Source organism: Anabrus simplex, chromosome 2 (assembly GCF_040414725.1).
Source record: "Anabrus simplex isolate iqAnaSimp1 chromosome 2, ASM4041472v1, whole genome shotgun sequence".
NCBI lineage: Eukaryota > Metazoa > Arthropoda > Insecta > Orthoptera > Tettigoniidae > Anabrus > Anabrus simplex.
In genome coordinates this window covers 67,200,465-67,213,692 of record NC_090266.1, presented here as the reverse complement: position 1 = coordinate 67,213,692, position 13,228 = coordinate 67,200,465, and the positions used below count along the sequence as shown (strand labels likewise).

The 13,228-nt window shown below is 36.4% G+C and overlaps 1 protein-coding gene across 1 annotated transcript in view; it reads right to left on the bottom strand.

Annotated features, from left to right (window-relative positions):
* LOC136863859 (band 4.1-like protein 4) overlaps positions 1-13,228 on the bottom strand; it is a 1,130,227-nt gene that overhangs the window by 1,002,527 nt on the left and 114,472 nt on the right. The gene's annotated exons all lie outside the window — the stretch shown is intronic.

Below are 13,228 nucleotides of genomic sequence, written 5' to 3'. Positions count from 1 at the left end.
TGCACTACGAGAGACTTTGTCTCTTTACCAAAAATTGATGTCTGCCTGGCCATCAGATGATATTGAAGTTGATTCCCATACCGAATACCATTAGGTATCCAATACCATTCTCTAATGGTTGGAAGCAAAAGTTGGGGTCCTGCATGTAGAATTTGCATGTGCTAGCAACCTGGTCACATGATGATTAGGTGATAAGATGATGGGATGTTTCTGGCCGCCCACCTTAAGCGTCTGGTTTGCACCTACAAGGCGATGAAGAGACTTCAACTTGCTGTCCTTTGTGATCCGTCTGCCAAGTCACAGATCTTGTAGCTCACAAGTATGAAGGATGAGACTTTATTTTACAAAGTGTCTAAAATTACATTAAAAGACAGTGCCAGTTTTGACCTGTTAAACAGGTCATCATCAGCTGTTGATGAACCTGCTTATTCAATAGCGACTGTGAAGAATAAAACATTACTAAGATTAAACATGAATGCCATTATTCTAGCACAGCTGACAATATTCAACTCAGGAAACTCAAAGACAAAAATTAAGCATAACAATCTGTTAATAACAAAGGCAGACATAGGTAATACCACAGTCATCATCGACAAAAACGAATAAATCACTAAAACTAAACAATGTTTCCTGGACAACAACTTTCAAATTAAACTAAAAATCCAACTACCAGTATAAAAAAAAAAATCTCAAAACATTATTGAAAAAACACCCATTTTCTCCTTAATGAGCAAGAAACCACGAAGCTGACCACAATGAATCCTAAACTGCTTACTGCGATAGCCTAACCTAAAATCCACAAAGACCAAGTACCCATGAGGCCGGTCATAAGTTATAGATCAAGCCCAACTTACAAATCATCATGCTTCATATAAACATTTCTCAAAAAACACTACACATTCTTAGCCAAGAAATCAGTACGAAATTCCATAGAATTCTGTAACATCACTAAAGAGCTAAAAATCGAGCAACACCTCATTCTAACATCATATGATATCATTAACATGTACTCCAACATACCCAGAAAGAAAACAATAAGACTAATAGAATCAAATTTTAAAATATCACACTAATTTAAGCATCCTTTAAATAGATGAATTCATTAATTTACTTCAATTTGCCCTCAACAATAATTACTTTAGATTCCATGATACTATCTATAAACAGCAAGGCCTTCCCATGGGTTCAACAGCTTCAGGAATATCAGGAATATTAGCTGAGATCTGACCACTTAGAACACTGAGAAATCAGCAAAATTGACAACATATCATTCTGGTGCAGATTTGTAGACGATATCTTCGTTGTTATAGACTGCAGGTTTACAAACGAAAACAGCATATTTGGACAGCTAAACAAAATTGTCAATGTCATATGTTATATACACACGTTTATGTGAACCGCTTAGACTGATGCTATGGTTTGGTCAGCTACCGCTTTGAAAGCTAGCATTGTGCTACATCCTGGGAGCCATCTGGTGGTGAATGAACGTACCATTTCCACTTCTATCATAACGTCTAAATTTTAAAGTGTCATTTTTTAAGAAGCCTTTCTCGTAGAGAGTCAAGATTTCTTCAGAGGACACAGAGCACAGTTCTCTGCGAAACGTAAAGAATTTCCCCTTATTTTCTTGACACGGCATAAGCCCAAAAGCCTATGCAGTATTATTTCTATAAGTACGGGCCGTGAAAGCATCAATGGCAAAATTGATCCACATATAAAATTTACGATGGAAACTGAGGAAGATCACACTCGGAATTATCTTGATTTATCTGTCACTAAAACTAAAGACCACTTAATTTAAAAAATAATATAATAGAAAACCTACACAAACCTCCAATACAATTAAAATAGATTCTACTCACCCTAACGCACACAAAAGGCGGCATACTACAGTATGATATATAGAGCTTTCGACATACCCCTGTCTCGGGAAGAATTAAAAAAAGAACTAAACCTAATTCACAAAACAGCGAAGTTGATAAACACACTGGTAAACAACATGACAAACAAACTGATAAACAAAGTCATTCACAAAATTAAACATCAACCGAAATCCAAATTAAGTAGAAACAGCAAACTTAAGAAAAACTACACACTTTTTACCTTTAACAACACCCACATCCACCCCATAACCAATATTTTCAAAGGACACTATCTAAGAATAGCTTACTGAACCACACGTAATAATGCTTCCATGTTACATAACACTAAATCTGTCAATGAAAACAACAAATACAGCCACTCAGGAGTAAGCTATACTGCATAAAATGCAACGATTGTGAAGCCAGCTACATCGGGTGCATCGGCAGATGTTTTTCTATTCGCTACAACGAACATATCAATGCCTCTAAATATCATCATTTTTCATCCATAGGGAAGCATTTTTTTAGAATAATGGTACTCATGTTTAATCTTATTCTGTACAGTCGCAATGATATAGACTGAGAATAAGCATAGTACCTGTAAAACAAGTACAGAAGCTCATTTTCTACTGAACACAACGTTCCCCGCATATTTGCGGCCCAACAAAGCACTTTTAACTACCTTATACAACCATTGGACATAATGTTGGCATTAAAGCATAAGATATTGGAACTTGACACAAGGATGTCAGGACTCTTTAGACTCTAAGAATTGTATCCTATTTTTAACATTATAGCAAACATAAATTTTTGGAAAATGTGGCATTCATGGGACTCTAGGAAGTCAAAGTCTTTTAACTTCAAAATTGTACCATATGTATACCTCTCAACATTAAGCATTTTATAGAATAGTGGCATTCATGTTTAATCTCAGTAATGTTTTATACTGTACAGTCACTATTGAATAAGCAGGTTCGTCAACTGCTGATGATGACCTATTTAACAGGTCGAAACCGGTACTACTGTCTTTTAATGTAATTTTAGACACTTTGTAAAATAAAGTATTGATTAGGTGGAGAACTCTCATCCTTCATACTTGTGTGCTCAAACTATCAATACGGACCATGAAGCTGATAGATTATAGTAGATATTGAAGCTCCTTATCATATTCTCATTCTTGGGCAGTACGAATGATCCTGTGCGATGCCTCTTGAAGTTCTAATACAGTCAGACTTCCCACCTGTCTCCTTGATTCCGCAAGCATGAGGTTGCTCATGTACCTCAATATGAAGGCCATGACTCTTACCAGCCGTGACCAATAAGAAAAACATTGGACTAAGTCTTCAAGGAAATGACTGACAACAAGTGAGCAAACAGCTGGTTTCCGTTGCTCTGGTACATCAGCAGGTTCGGGAGTTGACAGGTCAGGCTGACTGTGGCTGGAAGAGCCAGGATGGCCGCGCCCACCATAACGGATTGAATTGAAGAAGATGTGGTTTAATCCCCCTCGAAATGATGTCGGCTGGATTGTCCTGTGACGTCACATGGTTCCATTGTTCTACAGTTGAAAGTTGTTGTATGTCAGACACTCGGTTACCAACAAACATTTTCCACAATGCGTGCTCTCCTGCAAGCCAAGCTAGTACTATAGTAGAATCTGTCCAATACTAGTTTCGTTCAATTTTTAGGTTAAGTGCAGTTATAATCTTAACCATTAATTTTACAAGGAATAATGCACCACATAGTTCAAGTCTAGGGAGGGAAATCTGTTTCAGTGGTGCTACTCTGGATTTGGAGCTTAAAAGCATTACTATTACATTATCCTTCGAAATCTATACTCAGTATGTAAGCAGATACTCCAAAGGCCCTTTCTGAATTAGAGTAGGTGAAGCTTTATCCGGCCCTGTAATAATTAAGAGGGGAATTCCTCAAGGCAGTATTATCGGACCTTTATGTTTTTTTATATATATATAAATGATATGAGTAAAGGAGTGGAATCAGAGGTAAGGCTTTTTGCAGATGATGTTATTCTCTACGGAGTAATAAATAAGTTACAAGATTGTGAGCAACTGCAACGTGACCTCGAAAATGTTGTGAGATGGACAGCAGGCAATGGTATGTTGATAAACGGGGTTAAAAGTCAGGTTGTGAGTTTCACAAATAGGAAAAGTCCTCTCAGTTTTAATTACTGCATTGATGGGGTGAAAGTTCCTTTTGGGGTTCATTGTAAGTATCTAGGTGTTAATATAAGGATAGATCTTCATTGGAGTAATCACATAAATGGGATTGTAAATAAAGGGTACAGATCTCTGCACATGGTTATGAGGGTGTTTAGGGGTTGTAGTAAGGATGTAAAGGAGAGGGCATATAAGTCTGTGGTAAGACCTCAACTAGAGTATGGTTCCAGTGTATGGGACCCTCACCAGGATTACCTGATTCAAGAACTGGAAAAAAATCCAAAGAAAAGCAGCTCGATTTGTTCTGGGTGATTTCCGACAAAAGAGGAGCGTTACAAAAATGTTGCAAAGTTTGGGCTGGGTAGAATTGAGAGAAAGAAGGAAAGCTGCTCGACTAGGTGGTATGTGTGATACAAATTCTTATAATTTTGTTAATTACCACCTATTCAATACAATACAATACAATAAAAACCTAGTACAAACTTACATATTTATTAAGATGTTTATATGGTAGATGTTTCGCTCCTTTTTCGTGAGCATCATCATCACAATACAGTTAATATAAATAGTAATCAATATCAAGGATCTGGAATATATAGGTTTGGTGCATAGAATGCAATTTTTCGTACGTTGGCCAAACTGGCCGAAGCTTTATGATAAGATATCTCGAACATGTAAATGCAGCCAAACACAACAAGCGTTCTGCAATGGGTATACACATGCTAGAAAGTGGACACAGTTTTACAACTATTGAAAGGGATTTAAAAATTTTGAGAAGAGTAGAAAAAGAAAAGAAATGACGGAATTGGAAAACATATACATTCATTTAGATCAACAATACAACAAAAATAAAAACCTAAATGACAAAATTGAAATAAAGAACCCCATCTTAGTACAATTACCGGAACTAATACAAATGCTTAAATCAGATATAAATAAATTCTATAAACATTTTAATCCGACAAAAGTTAATGGCTTATTGACGCAAAAAACTCAACTCCTCCCCTTACTTCTCCTAGACAATCCCCTCCACAATCTACCGCAGCTATGAATGCACCACCTACCTTAACTACCCCTTCCCACTCCCCGCCAAAACGTAAACTCATCCACACTCACTCATATAATACAAGAAGTGCAAACAGAACAACAAGTAGTTCTCAAGAGGCTAGGAGTAACACTAAACAATTACACAGCAGAAAGAAAAGTAAGTGACAATCCTTCCAATAAGAAGTTATACAGAATTATAATCAAAACCATAAACATATAATTTTTTATCTTCCATTACAGATATACCAACAAGCCATTTTGGAACATGCGAGAACATTTTAAATCCAATATCACATTATAAAGTGTTTCATCAACAAGTTTGTTCACGAACAATATTATCCTATTGACAATATAAAATTAATGCCAATACATTTGTATAAATGTTTCTCCAACAACGAGAACAATTCAAATGCCCATAACATAGACAATCATCAACTGCAGAAAATTGTCAATATAGTTCACGAAGTTTTAATGACAATCATACAAGTTAAGCAACATGAATCAATATAATTAGCCAGATCTCAAAATAATTATTTATTTTTTATTTTTTAAACAATTTAAAAGATGTTCACCAGATGAGTTTCGTCAATAAAATGTTAGATAGTTTTTAGACAAAAAGTTTTAACTTAAAGACATAATTTTATTGTTATATGACTTGTAAAATATTGTAAGATTTGTCAATTAGTTTTATAGGAATAATCTTAATCCAAAAGAATTGTTTCATGATCTTATACAACCTTAAGTGAATAATAGTTGGCTGATGATGCTCACGAAAAAGGAGCGAAACATGTACCATATTAACATCTTAATAAATATGTAAGTTTGTACTACGTTTTTATTGTATTGAATAGGTGGTAATTAACAAAATTATAAGAATTTGTATGACAAGTAGATCTTCAATACGGACAAAGAAGATGAAATTTATAACCTGCAATAAGTGGTATGTTCTGAGCTGTCAGCAGAGAGATGGCGTGGAATGACTTTAGTAGACGAATAAGTTTGAGTGGCATTTATAAAAGTAGGAAAGGTCACAATATGAAGATAAAGTTGGAATTTAAGAGGACAAACTGGGGCAAATATTCATTTATAGGAAGGGGAGTTAGGGATTGGAATAACTTACCAAGGGAGATGTTCAATAAATTTCCAATTTCTTTGAAATCATTTAGGAAAAGGCTAGGAAAACAACAGATAGGGAATCTGCCACCTGGGCGACTGCCTAAAATGCATATCAGCATTGATTGACTGACTGATTGATTGATTGATTGATTGATTGATTGATTGATTGATTGATTGATTGAAGCATCGGAGAATCCATGTAACTCATATCATTTAATTTCTCCATTTCCTGTCACTCTTCGAGAGATGCGAATGTCGTTCAGTGATGCCACATGTGCGTGAAACTGTTCCCAAGTAGTTAATAGCTGAGGAGGACATGCATCTTCTTGGGTGTGCTTTTTACCAACTTATGAGCCCAACTTAGCACAATGGGGCCGAACGTTGGCAACCAGGAATGAGTTAGCTGGAAAATTTATAATGTCCAATAACAGACCAACTACATTGGTATTATAAATTTACTAATTCGGGATAAATATTTCAGGTTCCCTATGGGAATCAACATCTATATCATCTGATGGCCAGGCAGGCATCAATTTTTTGAAATGAGACAAGGTCTCTCATAGTGCATTGGCACTGCCAGTGGCTCCAAGTAGCCTACTCAGTGGCCTCCACGGTATACACTAGCCATGCGTCTTGGTTGGTGTGCTATTTACCAACTAATGAGCCCAATTTAGCACACTGGGACAAAACGCTGGCAACAAGGAATGAGTTACCTGGAAAATTTATAATGTCCAATAACGGACCAACAACATTTGTATTATAAATTTACTCATTCGGGACAAATATTTCAGGTTCCCTAAAGGAATCACATCTATATCATATGCAGTATGTTCCAAGCTGTCAGTGGAGAGTTGGCATGGAATGACATAAGTAGAAGAATAACTTGAGTGGAGCTTTTAAAAGTAGGAAAGATCATAATTTTGAAGATAAAAGTGGAATTCAAGAGAACAGATTGGGGCAAATGTTCATTTATAAGATGAAGAATATGCGATTGGAGTAAATAATCAAGGGAAATGTTCAAAAACATGTCCAAGTTCGTTGAAAAAGTTTTAGAAGAAAAAGCTAGGTAAAAAATTATAAATATTGAGATAGACAATTGATGGCAAATTTGCCATCTGGGCTACCGCCCTAAATGCTGATCATTGATGATTGATTATTTGATTGATTGATTGATTGATTGATTGATTGAACATAAGGTGCTGAGGAATGTATTAAGTCAATTTATATTCAAAGTGGTCCCCTAGATAGTACACCACATGTTGCCAATGATGTGGGAGACATCAGATACCAGTCGCCTCACCATGTGTGAATTTTGCAATCTCAATTTTCAGAGCATTGGTACTGTTCTCTTATGTCCTAAACCGTCTCCCTTACAATGGTTCTTTCACTTTGGGAATTAAGTCAAATTTGCATGGAGACAGTTCTGTATAGTATGGCATGCGTTACAGTAATTCCAATAGCCAAGTGGCGATTTTGCCTCTGTAAAGCCTCTGCTGCACGGGGTCTGACATTGTCATGTAGAAGGATGACATTGTTGAGAAGATCCGGGCATTTGTCCCAGGTGTAACTGCCTTTGCGGGAAGGTTCTGTAGTAAGTTGCTGTCACCATTATGCCATGTGGAACGAAGTGACACGTAATCATGCCTCTTACTTCGCAGGCCATAATGACCATCAGTTTTGTGGCAGAAAGGTTTAGCCAGAACATCTGTCTTTGTGGTGATCCTCCATATTGCCAGATCAGCATTTAAACTCAGCTTCATACGGCCCAATCAAAAATTTCTATCATGTCACTATTCTCTCCAGCATTTGCTTGCTTTTATGCCAATAGTGTACCAACTGGTCAGAGCACGTGGTTTTCCATGTTCACTGTTACACATCAGTGTGTACACATGGCAACAACTGTTATGAAATTTTATGCAGAGGAAGATCTTACCATAAAATTCTGTGAATGGTTTCATTTCAGTGCCTGTTTAGGCTTGTAAATCACAAGGTGTCCATCTTTTGTACTCGTCAATATACTGCACGTGACACATCAGTCAAGACACTAACAGGTCTTCCGGACCATTGTACATCACTGCTTGTTTCATGTCCATGGTAAAATGCTGTTGCCCAGCTCTCAATAGTTTGGTATGGAATGGCATTATTATCCATGCTTCCAGAAGCTCTTCATGACATTCTTTGGCATTGTAACCCTGGCAAGCAGCCAGTTTGATGTACGCACACTGTTAATGCCTCATCCTGGAATCTGACTTATTACTGCAGGCCCATTGCCCTGAGTGAGTCACCTGTCCAATGCACCACCATCTCATGCTGCATTTATGTACTATGAGTGTCGTGCTTTTCAAGACATATGACCATTGTATGGTAGCACAATGCAAATATAAGGGGAAAAATAGTCGCCCTAAATTAAATCCCAACCCATGTTAAAGTATATTTCTCTCATTGATTTCCAGGCAGGCGAGTCCAGCCTCTATGCCTCCCGTTGACTTATCATTCCCTGCTCCGTGGCACAACAACAAGGACAGCACTTCACTCACTTTATTGGTGCATGACATGAGATAACAATTAAAATGAAGAAAGTAAGAATTAAGAAATTTAGTAATTAAGAATGAAGAAAATTAGCTCATACCTACTGACAGCAGATGTTGAAAATATTCTACTACTGCATCTACACATTTCTGGCAACGTCTTAGGATGGTTTCAGGCTTAACATTTTCGTAACCCCCCCATGCAGATCTCTTGAAACCCCCGCATTTTGTCCAGGTCATTTTAGGGATTTTTTAGGCATATGTTCTAGTCATCCTGCAATTTCACGTACTTTTCCTCCTTTGGTACATGTTTTTTTAACGCTTTGCTTCTTATCGAGTAAAGAAGAAGCTCCACTTAGTTTCCACACAGTCTCTCTATGTGGAGGGCATCCACCTGCAAGGACCTGTTTTCACATAAATATTGTACATAAATGTCCTTTCTTCTACCTTGTTCACAAGTGGAGGCAATATGAGAATTATACCCCGAAGTAACACTTCGAAACTTGAGAAAAGTTTGAGCGACAGATGAAAATACACATTCTAAACATGGGCCTAAACTGCAAAGTTTCTGTGTTGTCACTGTGCTGTGTAGTGCAAACTGATGAGTCTAAGTGAAGCAGATAAACTGGTAGTGCCTGCTGGCCAACTGATCAGAGAAATTCACTGTATTTATATAAATACAGCGAGAAACAAAATTAAAATTTGACTACTCATAATGTTTTCTCGTTCCTTAGCTCTTACTTTTTCCTGCCATGACCTCATTCTAAGTACATTCAAAAAAATGTACAACTTTTAGAAAAAGGGCTGAAGGTGTTCTTTGATAAACTGTTCCAGTTTTTTACCTCTCCTTCACACAAATTAATGTTTCTCCCAGTTAGAGCACTATTTGTTGGACATTACTTTAAAATTATGGTCAAACGTATCTCGAAAAACCCCTTCAGTCTTTTACCTATTTCAAATATCGTCCCATGCACTTCCTCTGTTATATACCAAGTACATACTCTCAACCTCCTTTCTCATAAACATTCCACCCGAATTTCCTGGCACTGCCAGTTTTTCCATGGTTCCTAATCATGCACTCAGCTGCTCTCGTCTATACCTGCACCATTTCATTTACTTGATATGTTTTGATATGAAACCCACACCCCTGAAGCATACTCCAGTTGAGGTCTTCAAAGTGTTACATATGAGTTTCAAAAATAGGAAAATTCCTCTCAGTTTTAATTACTGTATTGATGGGGTGAAAGTCCCTTATGGGAATCATTGTAAGTACCTACCTAGGTGTAAATGTAAGGAATGATCTTCATTGGGGCAAACACATAAATGGGATTGTAAATAAATGGTACAAACCTCTGTACAAGGTTATGAGTGTATTTAGGGGTAGTACTAAGGATGAAAATGAGAGGACATATAAGTCTCTGGTAAGACCCCAAACAGAGTATGCTTCCAGCGTTTTGGACCCTCACCCTGATTACTTGATTCAAGAACTGGAAAAAGTCCAAGAAAAAGTAGCTCGATTTGTTCTGGGTGATTTCTGAGAAAAGAGTAGCGTTACAAAAATTTTGCAAAGTTTCAGCTGGGAAGACTTGGGAGAAAGGAGTTGAGCTGCTCGACTAAGTGGTCTGTTTGGAGCTGTCAGTGGAGAAATTGTATTGAATGACATTAGTAGACGATTAAGTTTGAGTGGTGTCTTTAAAAGTAGGAAGGATCACAATATGAAGTTGGAATTCAAGAGGAAAAATTGGGGCAAATATTTGTTTATAGGAAGGGGAGTTAGGGATTGGAATAACTTACCAAGGGATATGTTCTATAAATTTCCAATTCATTTGCAATCATTTAAGAAAGGGCTAGGAAAACAACAAATAGGGAATCTGCCACCTGGGTGAATGCCCTAAGTGCAGATCTGTATTGATTGATTGATTGATTGACTGATTGAAAATGTATATTTTCCCCAGCCATTTTAAAAGTAGTACTCAGATGGCTTCTTGTCCTGCAATAGCTCATTCTGGTCCAGCGAGGGAAGTGATGGTAAATTATATCACTTCTCATCATGCCTTTTGTGCTAATTATGACTTTGGCAGTTTTTCATAAATCAGCATAATCTGTGGTGATGCTATTTGGGGATTCACCCATTCGATGATTTATGAAAAATGCCAGAATATGTAATGCGCAAACTGCATAACATTTATAGCATATTTGATTTATTTGAACTACCTTCTTTTTTAGTACAATACTAATTTCTCCCTGGTACCTTATGTAACAATATCTTAGTTGTGAAATGTGTTTTATGATATCAAGTATAACACTAACCTAAACATAACAACCCAGTGATGAAAATTAATTTAATTTACATAACACTGTAAGTATTATAATGAGATATTCATTGTGAATTTACTGCCAGTTTTAATGGTATGCACTACCCAATACACATGAAGATATGAACTCAAATATTAAAGGGCAAATGTAGCAAAGAAATACCAATGTTAACAATTCCAAAACTTTCCAGTTGGAGAATAATAGCTGTTGAAATATTCCCCTGGAATTGCCAGATTCTCACCATAAAACACTTTGATAGTTCCCCAGCAAGACAAACATCATTGCCCTCGGTACTCTGTCATACGCCTTCCTAGATCTATGAAACACAACTGTCAGTTCTTTTCATAGCATTTGTCAATTTACGTGGCACATACAGATAATCTAATCCTGACAGCCCTCTGTGGTCTGAAACCACACTGGTTTTCATCCAATTTTCTCTCAACCACTGATTGCATCCACGCTTGTAGATAGGTGCAATTACTTCTTTCATCCAATCAAAAGATACCTTATTAACCTTCCATGTTAATCATCTTAGTGTATAAAGCAGTTTCATTGCAGCCATCGCACTATATTTCACAATTTCATGTCAAATTTTGTCTATTCTTGTTGCTTTATGACAATGTAGTCTATTTACCATCTATTCCATTTCCTTAACCTAAGAAAATTCACTAAAACAAGATAATGAGATGGTCCAAAGAATTAAAACGGGAAACATTTCCATCACACCAAGAACCAAGACACAGAAATTTCAATTGTAGCCTTTCAACAATTTCATTTGACATAACCAAGATTTTAGCAGCTATTTCTTGGAATCTAAGATGAAAAATTTGAGAGGCTATAGAAATTATGGAACTCCTGAACAATATGAATTAAGAGGAAGGTAACAAATTCAGCATATTTTTGGATGCCTATTATACACAGATTACAACAATCAGTTCAGAGCATGAAAATACTGGACAAATCGTAAACTAACATACCAGTATCAGTAACTCCCAGTTATCTGCCGATCAAAATGTACATTCCGGGGATTACGACGGCCAAATGGAGAGCTGGCTATTTAAAAGCAAGGCACAGCAATCATTATCATGGTTGATTTTAACTTCCTGGGGAGACTGTTTACCTTGGATACAGTAGGAGTCGCCTTGAAAAGAATATTGCAATGTTTTCAAAACATTGATAAATTATATATAAAATACATAAAATAACAACATAGCCCAACCCAGAAGAAGAAACAAATATAAAACAATTCCTTTAAGCAAGACATAGCCTTCTGTTAACAACTAACGTAAATTCAAATGAGGCACCAAAGAACTTGTTCAAATGATGCAGTGCGAGTGTGTACATGCTGTACAATCCTCAGTTGCCAGGGAAGCCACATACCATGCACCCTTGAAAATTTAGACCAGTGAAATATTACTACTAGGTAGTTCTATCCAGATTAATCCAGTTGACATCTCATCATCATTTCATATCATGACTGATATTTGTAATCATCTAAGCTGCAAACAGCATGAGAGCATCAAACTCTGGCAGTCAGGAATGGTCTTGGCTGAAATTCCTATAATAAATTCTACTGCTCACTCTTTCTGATTTAGTGAAAAGATCAGAATACATTTTTCAAATGCAACTCTTTTTTTATCTCACGATTTACATCTAATAACATCACCACAGATACTAATTTTCTTCTCAGTATGCTGCATAAACCACATCATTTATTCAAGAAAATTCATATTTTGGAATCTCTTCCCTCTAATTGATCACCTCACGTTGTTTTAATTTTATGAACAACTTAGTAACAATGTTTCTCCCATAGCATTGTATATTTGGACAAGGCAAGAATGTATCATGTTGATATAGTTGAACTTTAAAAACTGCTGCCACAATGTTACCATAAATATAAGCGATTAATAGCAAAAGTTGCATCGAGTATCATAAAACCCAAATTATGAAGTTGAAAAGTGAACAAATCTGTAAAATATAAGAATTGATAGAACTGGACAATTAGCACCAAGACAATTTGCTACTAAACTAAGAAATATATTTCACATAACTGAAATGTTTAAAAAGTCACATACTGTCATTCTGATCATTAGGTGGTTATGCTAATTGAACTTTTCATATCAAATGAGAACTCTTCTCTTGCAATTTTCACAGGAAATTACATAATTTGCATATAAAATTA